General features: G+C 46.7%; 1 protein-coding gene across 6 annotated transcripts in view; it reads left to right on the forward strand.

Annotated features, from left to right (window-relative positions):
- PTP4A3 (protein tyrosine phosphatase 4A3) overlaps positions 1–17430 on the forward strand; it is a 176891-nt gene that overhangs the window by 90844 nt on the left and 68617 nt on the right. Inside the window, exon 1 of one of the 6 annotated variants that reach the window (XM_038390142.2) lies at positions 10277–10616. The exons of the other annotated variants lie outside the window; for them this stretch is intronic. The gene's annotated coding sequence lies outside the window, so the exon portion shown is untranslated. Of the gene's footprint in view, positions 1–10276; positions 10617–17430 lie in introns of those variants that run through there. 6 annotated transcript variants of the gene reach the window in all.

Genomic DNA, 17430 nt, shown 5'->3' on the forward strand with positions numbered 1-17430 from the left:
AGTGTGCAGAGACAGACTGGCTAGATGATGCCATAGATCAGCGGTTCTCAAACTTTTGTACTGGTGACCCCTTTCACATAGCAAGCCTCTGAGTGCAACCCCCTTTATAAATTAAAAACACTTTTAAATATATTTGACACCGTTATAAATGCTGGAGGCAAAGCAGGGTTTAGGGTGGAGGCTGACAGCTTGCAACCCCCCATGTAATAACCTTGCAGCCCCCTGAGGGGTCCCGACCCCCAGTTTGAGAACCCCTGCCATAGACTAAGGGCTTGTGTAACTTTGGTAATTTACCAAAATAATCTCTCCCAATACAGATATTTGGGTGTTTCCAGGTGGATGTGTTCTTATTCTGGGATAAGAGTGTCCACACAAGAGTAGCTACTTCAGTAGATTTCCAAATGTAGCCAAGCCCTGAGGCTGTGTACGTAAACTCTCTGCTTTCCGCTAAGGGCAGAAACTCTTGTAGTTCAATAAGAAGTAAAAAACTAAATGGCAGTTGACAGAATTTTCAACTTCTCTGGGCTTCAGATGCATTCCATAGTAACTACACTGAGGTGCCTTGAGCAATGCTCTTCTGTTCTCCTCCTCTGCTCCTCCTTGCACACCTTACCTAATAGCCGCCTCATTCCCGTCGATTCAAAGACCTCCGCACTAGCACCAGACCTAAACGCTGCATTAAGTCCATCTTTACATCTGATAGTTGTTTTTTAATGCTTCCTCTGCCCTGCAGAGCATAGGAGTTAATTGCAAGATTCTCCTGTTACACCCCGTGCAATGTGTGAGGAAGGAAGGGTTAAATGAAAGGGGTGCGCATGGAAGCAAGTCTTCACATCATTGCAAGTCAAGCTGGGCCGTAAGTTTAGATCGAAACCATTGGTTAACAACTTGCACGAACAACAGTGTCTGCATCTCCTTACATACTAAGTGGAGTTGAGTTTATAGTGCAAAATGTATTGCTTTGTCCATTGGAGGAAAACTGGCGGTCAGTGGGATGTGATGCGTATGGCTGTTGGGAAAATGTGGTCAAGGTAGCTGGCTAAAACAGGATCACGTGACCGTATCCAGCCTGGGGTCTGCAGTTTTTAACAAATAACAGGTCAGTTGGTAAGTGTGGTACTGTGGAAACTCTGTGAAACAGATGTCTGTCTTAAGTACTCATATGCCCCCACCCCAATCACTGTGCTGTCCAAATCCCTAAATCCTCACAACACCAGGTGAGATTTGCAAGTATCGTTAGCCCCATTTTACAGATAGGCAAACTGACATGCAGACAGAGTCAGTGAGTTGCCCAACTTCAACTGTGACCGAGCAGGGACTTGAGCCCAGGTCTCTTAAGGCTGGTGTCCTAACCACTGGGCCATCCTTTCTCTCATTTGGAAAACTGTTTGGTTTCATGACTCCCCTACCATCCCTGCAGGATCACAGGCCTTCAATAGCACTCTTCTTCAAAGGACACACCTCCCATTCTTCTTGTCTATTGGGACTGGTCATCTTGATCAAAACTCTCAACCAGGAATAGGCTTTGCGTTTACCCTGGGAGGTCCATCCACTACCACCTTGTACTTTCTGCCACCATCCCTTCCTGCATCTCAGGCTGGTGACAAAGATGTGGCCATGTCTTGCAAAGGGAGACCTTCTGTGGTGAATTCTTCATATGCACGCTAGATCTGTGTATGTGTTCCTGAATGACACTCCCTAGCCCTACTCCTCTTCCTCCAGCAACATGGCTGGGTTTTCCACTCTTTTGCATGCTTATTGGTAGAGCTGGTCAATGTCTTTCTAACAGTTTCAGTGAAAAATGGCCTCTTGTATTATAAGTAGAAATTTTCATTTATCTTAAAAATGTCCAGTTTTCTTTGCTATCCACCCCCCGCCACCCCTCCAAAAAATTCTCCAGTTTCCAAAAACTCTCTAGGAAACCCCACAAATTTACATTTCTTTCAAAAATGTTCATGGCAAGTAACAACAGCATTTTCCACCCAGCTCTACTTATTTCTCAAGCAGCTTCTTGGAGGCAGACGTACCTACACCGTGTGCCTCTTCCTTCCCTCTACTGACTGATGCATTTGTCCCGCCTGACTGTCCGATTGCATGGTGGCTCATGGCTTTTGTTAAAAGAGAGCGAGGCCCGAATTGGTGACACTGATCTGCTTTTTCCGGCTGCTTGGCAGCACTGCACCTGGGCCTGTCTCCTCCCAGTCATCACTTAGAGATCTGTGTGCAGATGTTGGGTTGTTTTTTTCCTTCAGACCTTTCATCTTTAGTTCCTGCTTCCTTCCACACCCTTACTCCCACTGGGAATTTCTGAACTTTTCTTTCCTTTGGCAAGCCCCTTCCTGTGGTTATTGGTTGTAACCAATACCATCTCTCTCCCGTTGTCAGATTCACTTTTTCTTAGTGGCGTTGGAGTCCTGGCTGGGCAGGACTGTGATGTCTTCCGTAAGGTCTTTACACTGGAACTTTTTCTGTATACCAGGTCTATCACAAACTTGTGTATATACATCCCCACACCTTCTGTTCTAGTTACAGTGGTTTGTCATGTGCTTCTGTTGCTTTAAGGTCTACTGTAGCTGACCTTTTGCCATTCCTTTAATCTGCTGCCTTGCATAATAGGTAAGAATGCATGGTCAGGATTTTCAAAAGGGATTAGCGATTATGGATGCCTCAGTCTTTTGGCTGCCCAGTTTGAGACATGGGTGCTGGATGCTTTGGGCACAGCAGGCCCCATTCAAGGTGTCTCCAGCTGAATACCAAAAATCACTAAGCGTTCTTTAAAATCTTGACCACACTCCAAGTTTCAACAATGTCCTCCCCCACCTTTGCAACTCAGGGCATGTCTACGCTGCAAATAAATCCTGCGGCAGAGGGAATCAGATTCCAGGTCACCTGAGTCGGGCTTGTGCAACAGGGCTAAAAATAGCAGTGTAGACATTCCCGCTCAGGCTGGAGCCTGGCTTCTGAGACCCACCACCATCACTAGGTTTGAACCTGGGCTCCATCCAGAGCGAGAATGTCTACACTGTTGTTTTTAGCTCTGTAACGCGAGCCCGAGCCAGTTGACCCGTGCTCTGAAACTCACTGCCACGGGAGATTTTTGTTGTTGTTGCAGTTTAGGTGAACCCTCAGTCACAACCAAGGAAAGAATCCTGTCCCTTCCCCCATCCCTTTGATCCTCTACCACTGATTGTTTTATTTCTAGTAAGATTTTTTTTAAGGATAAAATGTAAATTTTGTTTAAAGGACAAGCATTTTATAGAACTCCATAGGAATAGGAAAGTTTTTTTTTGTGACACGCCTCAGCTAAATTTTGAGAGTTTGGAAATCAAAATGTTCTTGTGAGGGCGGGGGGACAGAAGGAATACATAATGCTAGTGTCTGTGAATCAGCAAGCGAAATGGACTGGAAACAAAGTGAAACTGACCAGTCTTGTTCTGCTACATAAACTGAACCAGGAGTGGAAAACAAGCAAATGGCATAGTGAAAATTCATTTAAAAACTTTGGCTTTTTAAAGGGAATAATTAAAAAAAAGTAAAGAGTTTAAAAGTCTTGATGATGTAATTAATTTTTGTGTAATTAGCACGTGTAGAAATTCCCTCCAAAGAGCCATTTAAAAATAAATCTGGCTTATAAAGTGCACTTTTCTTCTTTTTCATGACTCTCTTTTTTTGGTTATAAACCAAAACTTGAATAGGCTTTATCAATTCTCCACCTTCTGTTATGCTGGGTAGTGTTCAACTTCAGCCATCTTCAGTGAGATGGCTGAAAAGAAAAAACAAAACCCCCACCTATTCTCTCCTGTACTATAACGTGCCCAAAGGAGAAGTGTGAGAATTTTGTGCCATACATAAAGTGGAGGGGGCGTGAGGGAATGATCTCTCCCCTTTTTAGGAGTTGTAGCTTAATACAGATTCATTTATCAAAGGAAATCTGTGTAGATTTCTTTCCAGTCTCGCCTCTGTCCTGTTTTACATACCCATTTTTGAAGAGAAGAGGCTGTGCATGGTGGTATGTCGTGTGTTAGTGTTGCAAAGCTCTGTGGAAGTAGACTAGACCTCTTGTCACACCAAGATAGTGGTGGCATTTCAGGGCTGTTGGCATGAAAGAGAACTGCTCTCCATTCAGTTTGTTTAGAGATGACAGAAAAGTAGCAGATCCTTCAGCTACTGAAAAACCTCTGGTAACTAAGGGCAACTTGGCAACTTAGAGAAATGGGAGCTTTAAGATGTAAATTAGACCCTTCAGATGTTTCCCCAGATGGGGCGAGAACCTGTCTCACATAATTCTTTATTCATTTTATAAAAGAAAACACAGAAATTCAGGTCCCCATCCAAGTTGAGGAGAGCTTCCTATTCAGAGAGTTCAGTACAGCAGTTCTGTTATCAAAAGACACTGCATTTGCATCTACGGCATCGAACAAAACCTCACCTACTCTATACAGAGCTGTGGCAGGCTTTTCTGGGATTGTTCTCCAGACTGTCAGTAAGTAACGCGAGCCAGACTACACAAGAGTTTTGGATTAAATGACTATTGATACTTTGCTAGAAGCATGTATCGAACGATGGTCGTACCAGGGGGAGTGTGCGAACTCATTAGTAATAAGTTTTAGATAGCTGTGGGTATATCTCTCCCTCTTCCCTGTTTATCTGGGGAATCCATAGAGATCAGATCAGAGACCGAGGTTTGACTGGTATGGACTAGTAGTGGCTGGAAGCTGTTGCAGGCTGATGGCTATTTGGTGGCTTGTGTATACTAATACCTCTATTTTATATAGCTCTTTTCATCAGTAGATCTCAAAGCGACTTACAGAGGTGGTCAGTATCTTTATCCCCATTCTACAGGTGGGGAAACTGAGGCACGGGGCAGGATGTGGCTTGCCCAAGGCCACCCAACAGGTCAGTGACAGAGCCGGGAATTGAACCCAGGTCTCAGTGCAGTGCTGTACCCATTACCTGGCTATCTCTGTGTCTCTCCTGTGTGTAGGTGTGCACAATTCCAGCAGGGTAACCGAAGCTCAAATGCCCCAGCCCAGCAAAGCCTAACTGCCCTTTCGTGCTGGCATGGCTGGGGTAGCAGCAGGTGTGAGGAAGCATGCCTGGATCTGCTCCATGCTGTACGTGTCCTCTGGGCCGTCTTCCATGAATGGGTCCTCCTGAGCTGTGCGAAAGGCCAGGACCTGGAACGAGAGTCGCAGTATCTCTCTTGCCCTGGGATTAGATTAGAGAGATTGCTGATTTCCTGAGCGTGTGTGTGCACGCGGGGGGAGGCAGGATGGTGATCAGGTCCAGCCCCCGCACCGGGGTCAGCGGGCATTGCCCCACTAGCAGAAATGGGAAAACACCGTCCAGACTCTGTGCCATTCATGGCTGTTGGAAGAACGAGGGTTCCATGTGAGGAATCTCCTCCGGTGCTCGTTCCAGAAGTGGGGCCATAGCAGCATGCTCCAGCAAATTAGCCTGGCATTCATCATGCCAGGCCCAGGAGCGCTGCCACGAGGGCCCTCGGTGGATGAGCCAGCATGCTGCCGAAGTGAATTCAGGCCACCCCTGAAACTTTGATTTAGAGCCTCCCCTGATGGCCGGTGTTGGGATTCAGCTGCTGGAGTGACAACTGGGCCTTGCACCTGGAGCAGGATTGGGGCAGCCCTAGAGTGCTGGGGACCGGTGAGAGTGGAGCTGTTGGCTTGCCAGCATGGGGGTGGACCAGGGGGGAATGACTCTGGTTAAGGTTCAGATTTAATTTCATGCTATTGAGCAATAATGCAGGGCCAAATGATGCCAGCTTAAACCAGGGCTGAATATGACTCCCAGCTGATCGCTTTGCATGGCGCTAACTAGGGGTCAGCAGCACCTTGTGAGTTGACCTCTGCATATCATGGCACAGACCCACAATAAGCAAGGAGGCTCTGACCCTGGGGATAGGGAACCTCACTGCTGCTTGTCCCCGGTCCCATCCATTCCTCCTTTCTCTGTGTGAATAACGCTGCTCCCACACCCGCTCTTCTCTTTCGGATTGACATCGCCGACCCCGGCAGCACATGGGCAGAGCAGGAAGTGGAGCGCTGACTGTAAGGAGAGCTGGCAGCGTGGGAATGGCATGATTGGCGTTCCCGCGCCCTCGGGCAGACGGGAGGCAGCTTGCAGTGCGGCTCAGGAGGACAGAGAATACACAGAGCACTGAGCAAGTTATAATGATTTGACATGCATTCCTCAGCGGTGAACAACCTATAATGGCAGGCATTCCCGAAAATACCGACTGGGCAAGGCTAGGTGTGGTGTGTAATGGGTTTGTTTGTGGGCTGGCCTCTCCCCTCTCTACACCTGGGCTGCAGTGTCGGTTCATTTTACAAGTGAAAGTGAGTCTTGAGGTCTCATCCTGCTTGGCTGCTTGGAACTCACGTAACTGGGCTTGACTGGCAGCCTCTGTCCAGGAGGAACAGGACACCATGGGAGCCAGGGTCCCAAGAGACCAGCGGTGAGAATGCAGAGGACCTGTCCAAGTTGTGCCTTTCTCCAGTCGGTGCTGCGGGGAACTTAAATTTGCCTTTCGGTTCATACAGTGCAGATGTCTGTCTAGCCCAGAGGCTCCCATCCCCCTCTCTGGGCACTCTTGCCATCCGATCTTATAACAAAGCACTCGCCTCTTCCCGCCATTGGTGCTGAGCCCCCCAGTTATCCAGTGCCAACCTCTCCATGTGTGACAGCCTGTTTCCTAAATACTGGGGCGCCAAGGTGGGTCTTGCAGGCTGTTCGGAAGGCTTATGAATCCAAGCTCTGCCAGACCACAGGGTCGGAAGAAGCACATTCCCCAGTCGAGGTCTGAAGGGTGGTCTCGTGGATGGGGCCCTGGGGTGAGGTTTGGGCTGGGAATTCAGCTCTTGGCTGCCACACAGCCTGCCATTGTGACCTTGGGCGAGTGATGTGGAAGCAAGGACAGGCAGTGTCGTTACTCTGGCCTGGTCTCTTAAGTCACTTTTCAAAATGGGACCAAGGCACTTCTTTAACACTTAACCTTGAGCCTTGGATCTGAAGCTGTAAAATGGCGGTAATACTTCCTTTGGCAGTTCCACAGCCAGTCTTATTAACGTATTGCCACGTCAGTGGGGAACGGCAGCTTCCGGGGGGATGAGGGTTGCTCCGCTGTGAGCTAGCTGCATGTGTGCAGAGGGTTTAAAACGGTAAGTCAGAGATGCAGGAAAATCTCTGGCTATGTGCTTTCTTCAAGGCTTCTCATTTTGCAAAAGCCATATAGTAACTATTGTATCTTTGATAAATGAGTTGGCTCACCTGTAATGAGTGACTTGGGTGGCAGATAGCTGTCAGAGGCATGCAGATTAGGAGTTCTTAATGAGCAGGACGACCCTACCAGGATTCCCAGGTAAGGGCAGGAGCCAGGCGCATCTTCTCAGTTTCCCTTTGGCAGTCTCCCAACCTGCCCGCCCCTCTTATGGTGATTCATGGTTTGATTACTGCAATGGGCTTTTTCCAGCATTACTGCTCCAAATCTTTACCTAGTGCCCACAGCAAAATCCTGCCTCGTTAGTGGTGCAGGGGATCTTGAGTACATTTCTAGCGCTCTGAATGTAGCTTCAATGTATTTGACTAAATCTGCAAGCCCTTATATCGTATGGATCCTGGTTCCTTAGCAAGCTGCTCCCCCATCCTGGGCTTTCCTGGTAACTTCAGATATGAACACTCAGGGTCTAGAACTAAGGAATCTTTTTATTGGCCAAGAGTCCTTTATTTCCCCTTGTCTGTCTGCCAGAATCTGTTGACATCCAAGGGTACAATCCAATCCCATCTGTTTACAGAAGCATTCACTATAGGTGGTCTTTTCCTCACCACCCTGAGTCTGGGTGGGAATATGGTTAGTCTCCATCAGTCAGAAGCAGCCTGCCCCACTGATTCGCTTTGTGTTTTCAGTCTCTGTCCTGTGTGTGCCCCCAGGTTTCACAATGGGGGTGTGTCTACAAACGCACAAAGGTTACTGAGTTTCTGTCGAAACAGCTCTGCGTCTGTGTTGCTACAGCCTCCTGCTATGTTCCTTCAGGGAACTGGGCTGGGCTATCGGTTTCTCTCTTGCTCCATAACAAGAGGCAGATCTGAGTTTGTGTAGGCTCTGGTTTTAGTATAGTAATAAAAATGTTCAGTAATAAGGCCTTGAAACCAAGGGTCTTAAAGTGTTTCACTCAAACTGAGCCTCGTAGCTAGATCTGGGCAAAGAGTGCAGAGGAGTATTTGCTAACTCTTTTCAGAAACTTTACTCGGAGTTAGCTTTGTTGCATCCACCTTTTTCGCGGACATTTGAGGGAGCTCTTGTTCTTACACAAGCGTGTTTGAAGGTCAAATTTCAGGCCCGGGTTTAATCAGAAAAGAAAGTTATTTAACCAAAATTCATTTGGGGCAGAAACAAAATTAGTACATAAAGGTTAGGTCATCCCATTGGGGAACAGATGCCATGTAAGGTTGTCAACAGTCCTATATTATAAGGGATGTCCTCTACTTAAATAAAAAAAAATCAGGTTTCCGGCAGCACTACACCTCTGGTTAAAATACAGAATAAAAGGAGTCTCGTATTGCTTTAGAAGGCCGACAGAGGAGAAAGTGGGCCAAATTTGAGTGGTGGTGTGACCCAGTGCACAGGGTCGCAACACCACTCAGATATGGCCTGGCCACACCACTGTCATGCATGTCTTGTATTTTTGAAAGACCATGTTGGTAACCTTAATGCCATGTGACTTAGGTGACCAGTCACACAACTTGCCTATCCATGCAAACAGCTTGTGAACAATCTATAGGCTGATATTTCTTTGAATAACCCATTGATCAGTTTTGAATGGAGAATAAATTAGTAAATCATGCTCTGTTTGTAGGTGAATTACCAGCACAAAAATAAGGGTAAACTTGATGGCTAAATTGTCATAAAAATCTATTAGCTCTACCTGCACCATCCCTCTTGGAAAAATAGCATTTTTACCCCTTTTACAGATAGGTCAATTGAGATATAGAGCAGTTAATTGGCTTCTTCAAGGTCAAGCTGCAAGTAGCAGAACTGGGATGAAGCAGCTCTTTGTTTTAAGTAATGCAGTCCTTAAACAAAAATAACGAGGAGTCCTTCTGGCACCTTAGAGATTAACAAATTTATTTGGGCATAAGCTTTCGTGGGTTAGAACCCACTTCATCAGAAGCATGGAGTGAAAATACAGGAGCAGGTCCAAATACATGAAAGGATGGGGGTTGGTTTACAAAGTGCGAGTTCAGCTTATGCCCAAATAAATGTGTTAGTCTCTAAGGTGCCACAAGGACTCCTCTTTATTTTTGCTGATACAGACTAACATGGCTACCACTCTGAGTCCTTAAACCGAAAAGGAGTACTAGTGGCGTTCTGTTATTTTCTTTGTTGGGCCTGGTCACTTGATTACAGACCTAAGAGTGGCTATTCTTCAACAAAAAAAACTTCAAAAACAGACTCCAAGGAGAGACTGCTGAATTGGAATTAATTTGCAAACTGGATACAATTAACTTAGGCTTGAATAGAGACTGGGAGTGGATGGGTCATTACACAAAGTAAAACTATTTCCCTATATTTATTCTTCCCCCTCTTTGCCCCCCCCCCCCCCCCCACGGTTCCTCAGATGTTCTTGTCAACTGCTGGAAATGGCCCACCTTGATTATCACTACAAAAGGTTTTCTCCCCTCCCCCACCAGCTCTCCTGCTGGTAATAGCTCATCTTAAGTGATCACTCTCCTTACAATAAAAGGAGTACTTGTGGCACCTTAGAGACTAACAAATTTATTAGAGCATAAGCTTTCGTGAGCTACTGCTCACTTCATCGGATGCATTTGCAGCTCACGAAAGCTTATGCTCTAATAAATTTTTTAGTCTCTAAGGTGCCACAAGTACTCCTTTTCTTTTTGCGAATACAGACTAACACGGCTGCTACTCTGAAACCTCTCCTTACAATGTGTATGATAACACCCATTGTTTCATGTTCTCTGTGTATCTGTGTATATAAATCTCCCCACTGTATTTTCCACCCAATGCATCCGATGAAGTGAGCTGTAGCTCATGAAAGCTTATGCTCAAATAAATTTGTTAGTCTCTAAGGTGCCACAAGTACTCCTTTTTCTTTTTGCAAATACAGACGAACACGGCTGCTACTCTGAAACCAGTCCTTAAACAGCCTCCTTCAGGAGACAAGCAAAGGGTTAATGAGCCTTACTCATAAACGCGCTTGAAACGCCCACTTATCACTCACTCATGTATCCTACAGTTACTGACAGTTGAGGTTTCAGCAAAAGATGCTTGTGGCAAAATGTAAATTGCAATTTGCTTGATACGTGTTTCTTTCGGGGGTCTTTTGAACAACGCCGTTTGTGTTCTGGAGCTTCAGACAGTACAGACCTGAAAATTAATGCTTCTGCCTATGTAAATTAAAAGCAAAACCCAGTGTTGAAACCAGATCGCAGCAGGCTTAAGCCATCGCTCTGTGCAGAATATTAAATACCCAGTGAGCTGGAAGCAGCCTGACAGACCGGGGTTTTTGTGGCTGCCTGCCTTGCTTGAGACTCCAAAACTGCTAGCTGGATTTCTGAAAGGTACAGACGCAGCCGAGGTGAGTCTTGTGCTGATTATTCCTGGCCAGTTGTTCAAAGTGATATTGGGCTTGAACTTGTCTTTGGTTTGACACCCCCCACCGCACCCCCTTTTCCCTCTGCTGTTGCTCACTGGTTTTGCACCTGAACCCTTTTACCCCGCTCTGAAACAGTGTTATGGATTAAAGGCTGAGTCTAATGTAAGAGGGAATTAATGTGATTCATATAAATTGAGTGGATCAGAAGAGCGCTCTAGCTGGTCAGCTAGTCCATCCTCCAGACTCTTGGCAGTATCGTCCCTGAACCCTCGCTGCTAGATGGATGTCAGTCGTATATCTACTGATGTCTGTGGTCCAATCATGGAATAGCTCACTGGTGGAGGAGTCCACAGTGTCCCACGGCATAAGGTATTGGATTGCTCCTCTATTCTTAGCTGTCCATCTCTCCTCTATGCTGCAGGTTGAAGCTCTTTAGCATAACGCTGCTGGGACAGCCCAGGAATGTTGCTCGTTACAACTGCTGGGGGCTTTCTCCAATGGTTCTCAAACTTCATTGCACCATGACCCCATCCTGACAACAAAAATTACTACACAACCCCAGGAAGGGAGACTGAAGCCTGAGCCCTGCCGCCATAGGCTGGAGGGGCAGGAAAGGGCTGTAACCGGAGCCCCACTGCCCTGGCTGTGGCTTCAACCCCAAGCTCCAGCAAGTCTAATGCCAGCCCTGGCGACCCCATTAAAACAGGGTTGCAACCCAGTTTGAGAACCGGAGGCAGCCTAATAGAACTGCCTCAGTGTGCTCTAAGCTGAGGGTTGTGAGCATACAAGCCAAGGCAAGGGCGGGAGGGATAGCTCAGTGTTTGAGCATTGGCCTGCTAAACCCAGAGTTGTGAGTTCAATCCTTGAAGGGGCCATTTAGGAATCTGGGCAAAAATTGGGGGATTGGTCCTGCTTTGAGCAGGGGGTTGGACTAGAGGACCTCCTGAGGTCCTTTCCAGCTCTGAGATTCTATGATTCTAAGGTAGGAAGGTTGCAACTACCCGTGAGCTAATTCATATGCTGCATGCATCCGCAGTATGTGCGGGGTGGTATTTATAACACATACCCAGGATATATTTGGAGGGGTATTATGGCAGGCAGTTCTTTGCGATTAAAACCACATTTGAGTCTCTGTACTCACGTTGAGATCGGGCTGAATTCAGTGCTCTGTACGGACCTCTTGGCCCTAACTATGTGACTAAAAGGACAAGAGCCATCTGCTTCTGATACACACACGCTGCCTTGGCACTGGTCTGCCAGTGTCCTTTGCTAGGTGTTTCTGCCTAAGCCAGGCAGCAAAGCATGCCTTATTGTGTCATCTGGGGATGTGGTAGGTCCAGAAACACCAGCCCAAGTGTATTTCATGTCCGGCCTAGCTAAATGCAACACCGCTGCACACTTACAACTGTACTTCCCATTCCCATTTACACAGCACTGTGCTGTGACTCCACTCTTCCTCTTCGGAACCCAGGAGATGAAAGGCTAGTATGTTGAAGCATTACTTGTGGACATATACTAGGTCTGGTAGTGTGTACGCTGCCCTCTGTTGGATTAAATCAGAATTGCTCAGCAGCGTCCAAGATCCTGTACAGCTTGCAGCTAAAAGAGATTCTCCTTTATCTCAGCCGTTAAAGAGCTACAGCTGTGGACCAGGAAGGCCCAGTTTTCTATCACCTCTGCTGCTGTGAAGTTCCAAAAGGTTACATCATTGCATAATATTGATAGTTATAAAATCTTGGATTGTGTTTTCACGAGGAAAAAGGTGTATATTTCAACCTGTAATCAGTTAATCTGTGGTACATTCTTTTTGGATCCCATTGTAGTGTCTCTTTCTGGAGCAATTACTCTCCACTGGCACTTGAGTTGACACTAGCCTAGAAGGCTGGTTAAATCAGGATTATTATTATTACTAATAGTGCTTTGCACGTGGCATTTTGTATCTTTAAAATCTCCAACCGTGTTAGAAAGGTGGGATAAGCATTATCCTGATTTGACTAATGAGGAAACTGAAGCACCAAGGTGTGAAGTGGCTTAAGAACATAGTCATGGCTCTCCGCCTCAGACCATAGCTCGCTCCACAGTGATTCCTGCTCCCCTGCCCCCGTGCTCAGGACAGTCACCTGGCACTGATCTCTACCTGTTGCTCTTTTGTCTTTATTATGGATAATGGTGAATCATGAAGGTTGTTACAAGGAGGAGGGAGAAAAATGGTTCTTGTTAACCTCTGAGGATAGGACAAGAAGCAATGGGCTTAAATTGCAACAAGGGCAGTTTAGGTTGGACATTAGGAAAAACTTCCTAACTGTCAGAGTGGTTAAGCACTGGAATAAATTGCCGAGGGAGGTTGTGGAATCTCCATCATCGGGGGATTTTTAAGAGCAGGTTGGATAAACACCTGTCAGGGATGGTCTAGATAATACTTAGTCCTGCCATGAGTGCAGGGGACTGGCCTAGGTGACCTCTCGAGGACCCTTCCAGTTCTATGATTCTGTGAAACTGAGGCGGTAGGAAGGGTTACTTATGCCATAAAGCAATTGCTCTCCTTTTGTAGTTTGTTAGAGCAGTGTTTAGAGGTGGCACCTGAAGCCCAGGCCCTATTATGCTAGAGACTATGCATGTGTATATAGTGAGTGACTGTCCCTTCCTCCAACATCTTATTATCTAAATAGACAAGGTAGAGCTGGGACTAGAACCAGGTCTCCTGACTCCCTGTCTGGTTCTCTATCTGCTAAGCCACACAAAGCTCCCTGTAGAGCCCTCCCTTCAGATTTCCACGTTTGGGCCTTGTCAGATTGAGTAATTGGTTGGGTCTCTGCAGTGCAAGAGTCTGAAAGCCAAGGGACACCTAGGGCTGTGTACTGGGGATAAGCTATCCTCTTCCAAAAGGTTATTTACTGCATGTTCCTTTGCAGCATCCAGATCCCCTGTAGCTCTTGAGAGGGAAGGATATGTATTCACTTGACAGGTTATTAATATTGCTTGAAAAATCCTCTTTACATTGTTCTGTCATGCTGAATATGGTAATCGGTATTGCAGCTTGTGTTGCCGGGATGAATTGTGATTGAAAACCCATTAAGAATTTATGGACTAGAGCTGAATTGCCAGAACATGGATTTGCCAAAATAGTTTAAATGCTTACACAGAAAATTAGACCTTGTGGGAAATTAGTATGTTTTTCTCGTATGCAATCCGTTCCCACTGAATCCAGATTACTGGCAGGAGTGGATCAAAGCCAATAAAAAATATTGAATGCGTATAGAATAGGGATCACATGTCTGACATTTGCTACCCGATGACGGTGGTAAAAGATTCCTAGTGAACCTCCGCTCCCGAAACACATTGCAGAGTATTCGTTCTCAGCAGTTTGCGAGACCTTGTTCGTTCCTTTAACAGAATTTTGATGCAACTGATGTGATGCAACTCCTGTAAATGCTGCACTGTAGATTTTTCAAAAGGCTGTGCAGAGCTGTATTTGAGCCTTTCGTGTGCACTTGGAGCGTGTTGTTGTACCTCCCTGCTGCTTTGGCTGCAGTTCAGTTGGAACCAGCTAAACCATGGGCAGAGACTTCAGGTTTTATTGGAGAGAAGTCCTTTTGCATCACTCCTGTTTTAGTGTCCCCAACATTATACTGCTCCAGTTCTGCCTTCTAATAACAACATGTTGGCTGGACATTCCTTTTTGGGGGGGGGTGGCAGTGTGGTAGGGGTTAGAACACAGGACAGGAATTCAGGATGTGACTGGTGACTTTCAAGTGCCCCGTTAGAAATGCCTTGAAAGGGACCTGATTTTCAGCAATTGCTGAGCACTTTACCCTCTGAAAATTGGACCCCTTTGAAGTGCCTCTAATCGAGCATCCAAAAACTGATACCCAAAATCACTAGTCTCTCTTGAAAACCTCTGCCATGGTATTAGATACCTGGCACCTCTTGCGCATGCAGGATCCCATGTCTAACCTTCCAGGCTGGAAGGAAAGCTGTGCCCATTCAACTCTGCATGGCATCTCACGCCCGTGGTGGGTAAAACCTTTCTCCACATGTAGAAGTTGTGCAGTGTACTTCAAAACAATGTTTTTAATTAAAAGCGACATTTCTTAGAACTCCTGCTAGCAGCAGCTGTTATGGCTGAAGCGTCGTTTGACACTGTCAATCTTTGCAGCTCAGGGTTGGTGACTTGCAAATAATTATTCAGACAGTATTTAAAGTGGGACAAGGCAATCGGCCGGTCTCAACATTAACAGTATAAAGTTCATGCTTAAGCATATCTGCTTGTTGAATCCATGCTGTTTTAGCCTCTTGCATACAATCAACTGCGTGTGGACATGAATTCTGACTCAGCTGATCATCAATATTCCTCCCTCAAAAACCCCATTCTCTGTTCTAAATTTTCTTTTCCCTCTTTATATTTTTGCTTTCTTTTAAAATCTGATACTTTTAGACACACAGCGCACTGTTGGCTCCTAATGACCGCCCTGGGTGTGTGACGGGATGTATCATTTTTAGTTCCTGCTGTGTTGTTGTTTTTTTTATTTTTCCTGTGGGATAACAAGAATGTCACATAATGATGGGGCCAGGTGCTGCTATGTGGCAAGCTAAAGATAACAGCAAATGGCATGGGACCAGGCAGCAGGATGGATGGATGTACAGACACGGCTCTGAGCAGATGGGTGGCTGTAGGCTGTTGTTTCTTTGCCGAGCATGCTGGGTGGACAGGATTTCTTTTTTGCGCAGATTAGAGCTGCTTTATCACAAATGACGAGGGCTCATGAGCTTTGTCACCTTATTGTTCAACAGCTAGAGATGGGCTTAGTGAGACAAGAATTACTTCCAGTTCCTTCAGTTGCAAAATGGACATGTGTGTTATCCTCTTCCTTTTCCCTGGTACTGCAAGGTGCAGTCTGTTGCGTGGTGGAGGTAGTCAAGCTGGCCCCCTGGCTTTCTTTTAGTAAGCACAGTGTGGAGCCCACTGGAGGTGTCCCTCCACCTCTTGCATGAGAGCCCGGAGGGTTTTTGAGTCACAGTGGCCTTTGGGGAAGCGCATGAGTTTGGTGCTGCCTCGTGCTCCCGTACAAGGGTATAAAGGCAGGGAGGAGGTGGCTGCCACCCTCCCTCAGTTCCCTCTTGTCATCCCTGGCAGTGACATGGAGCCTGGAAAATGTCCAGTCAGCTAGCTCTTAGCTCAGGCTAAACTTCTTCAAACCCTGCCGAAATGCGCAGGATGGAGTCTTAACATCTCCAGTATTTGACCACTGTGAACTAATCTGACCCGCCTGGACTGAGCTCTACTTGTCAGACCCCACCCTCCAGACAGGCACGCAGTACAGGGCTCCTTAACGTGGCAGACTTTAAACCTGCAGGCTGCAAGCTTTGGCCCCCCTGCAATGGACTAAGTCCCCTGAAGGCTGGACACAACAGATATTTCTTCTCCCTGGGGGAATCACACGTTCTGAGCAGAGACTTGGAATGCTTCTCCTTCTCCGCCAGACCTTGCACCTCACGAGACAGGAAGCTGAAATTCTGTCTTCCGGAACAGTCCATGAAAGTCTCATCAGACCTCAAGGAGTCAAATTCCTGAATCCTACCAGTGGACAAGCCAGCGTCATCGAGCAGACAGGCAACACCTGAGACTGGCACAAAGAAGACAGCGCAAAGGAGATCCAGCACCAGCATCAGCCCAGATTCTCACGGCACTAAAGCTGATCTCAACATCAGCATTGCATCTGGGATCAACCCTCCCAGTATCTGCGAGAAACCCAGAGGAACTGCAGCAAACACTGAAGCAGAATCCCAAGAAGGAGCACCCATAAGAACAAATACCACAAAGCCTCCCGTGAGAAATCCACCAAGTCCCACACAGGCTGGGGAGAAGGAGTAGCCTGAAACAGAGCAGACTCCACCGGCACTGGTCCCAGCTCCAACAATGCACCCCTTGGTGTCGCCTTACACGACAGCACTGCCCCGAAAGAGGTTTACACCTTCTCGCTGTTCCCAAAGAATGCTCTCCCCAGAGGTCCATCATCAATGTATTTTGTCAAGCAGCCTGCGATCCTTCAGGATGCAAGGCAGTGTATTAATATAACTTATCGGTATTGTGCCACTTTTCCCCTCCAGCACTGTGGGAAAGGTGGGAGCAACCTGCTGCCATCTGTTTATGCTGCACCTGCTCTCTCTGCTTAGGTTCCATATTCCAGTTCAGATGCCTGTGACTAACGTCAAGGTTGCTGGGCCCTATATCGCACATGGTTTTTTAAAAACTTCCTGTTAGGGACTGTGCAGGAGGGTGAACTGCAGAAAAGGAAACCTTAATAAAATACCTAAAGCCACTTCTGTTGTGTGCCGAGTGCTGAATAACGTGTGTGCCTTAGGATGAACTTTTGCCTCCCTGCTTCTCCTCCTTGCTTTTAATAAATCTCCTTTTCTCATTAAAACCAAAGGTCATAGGAACAATGAAAGGGAACAGTGTGTCCCTGCTCTGCCCATAGAAACATCATTCTTTTAATCTGAATGGGATTGACTTGTCTCAAAGTGGAAATGTACCAAGATCTGCCCGAGCAAATGTGTCCAGGATTTATGTTGCAAAACATGGGGTCGCTGTTCACTCTACCCTTCCCCTCTCAATCTCCGGCCGCAAGGTGCTGCGAGTGCTACAGGGAACAGACGTAATAATGCTCCTAGCACGTGGAGATAGTCGTGAGAAGCCACACTGGCAAATCAAATGCCTTGAGCGCAGGGCCGGGTGCCAGGCCCACCTGGTTCTGAGGCTGGCTCTGCCACTGGTTCAGTGTGTGTGGCCTTCCAT

The sequence above is a fragment of the Dermochelys coriacea genome, chromosome 2 (genome assembly GCF_009764565.3).
Source record: "Dermochelys coriacea isolate rDerCor1 chromosome 2, rDerCor1.pri.v4, whole genome shotgun sequence".
NCBI classification, from domain to species: Eukaryota; Metazoa; Chordata; order Testudines; family Dermochelyidae; genus Dermochelys; species Dermochelys coriacea.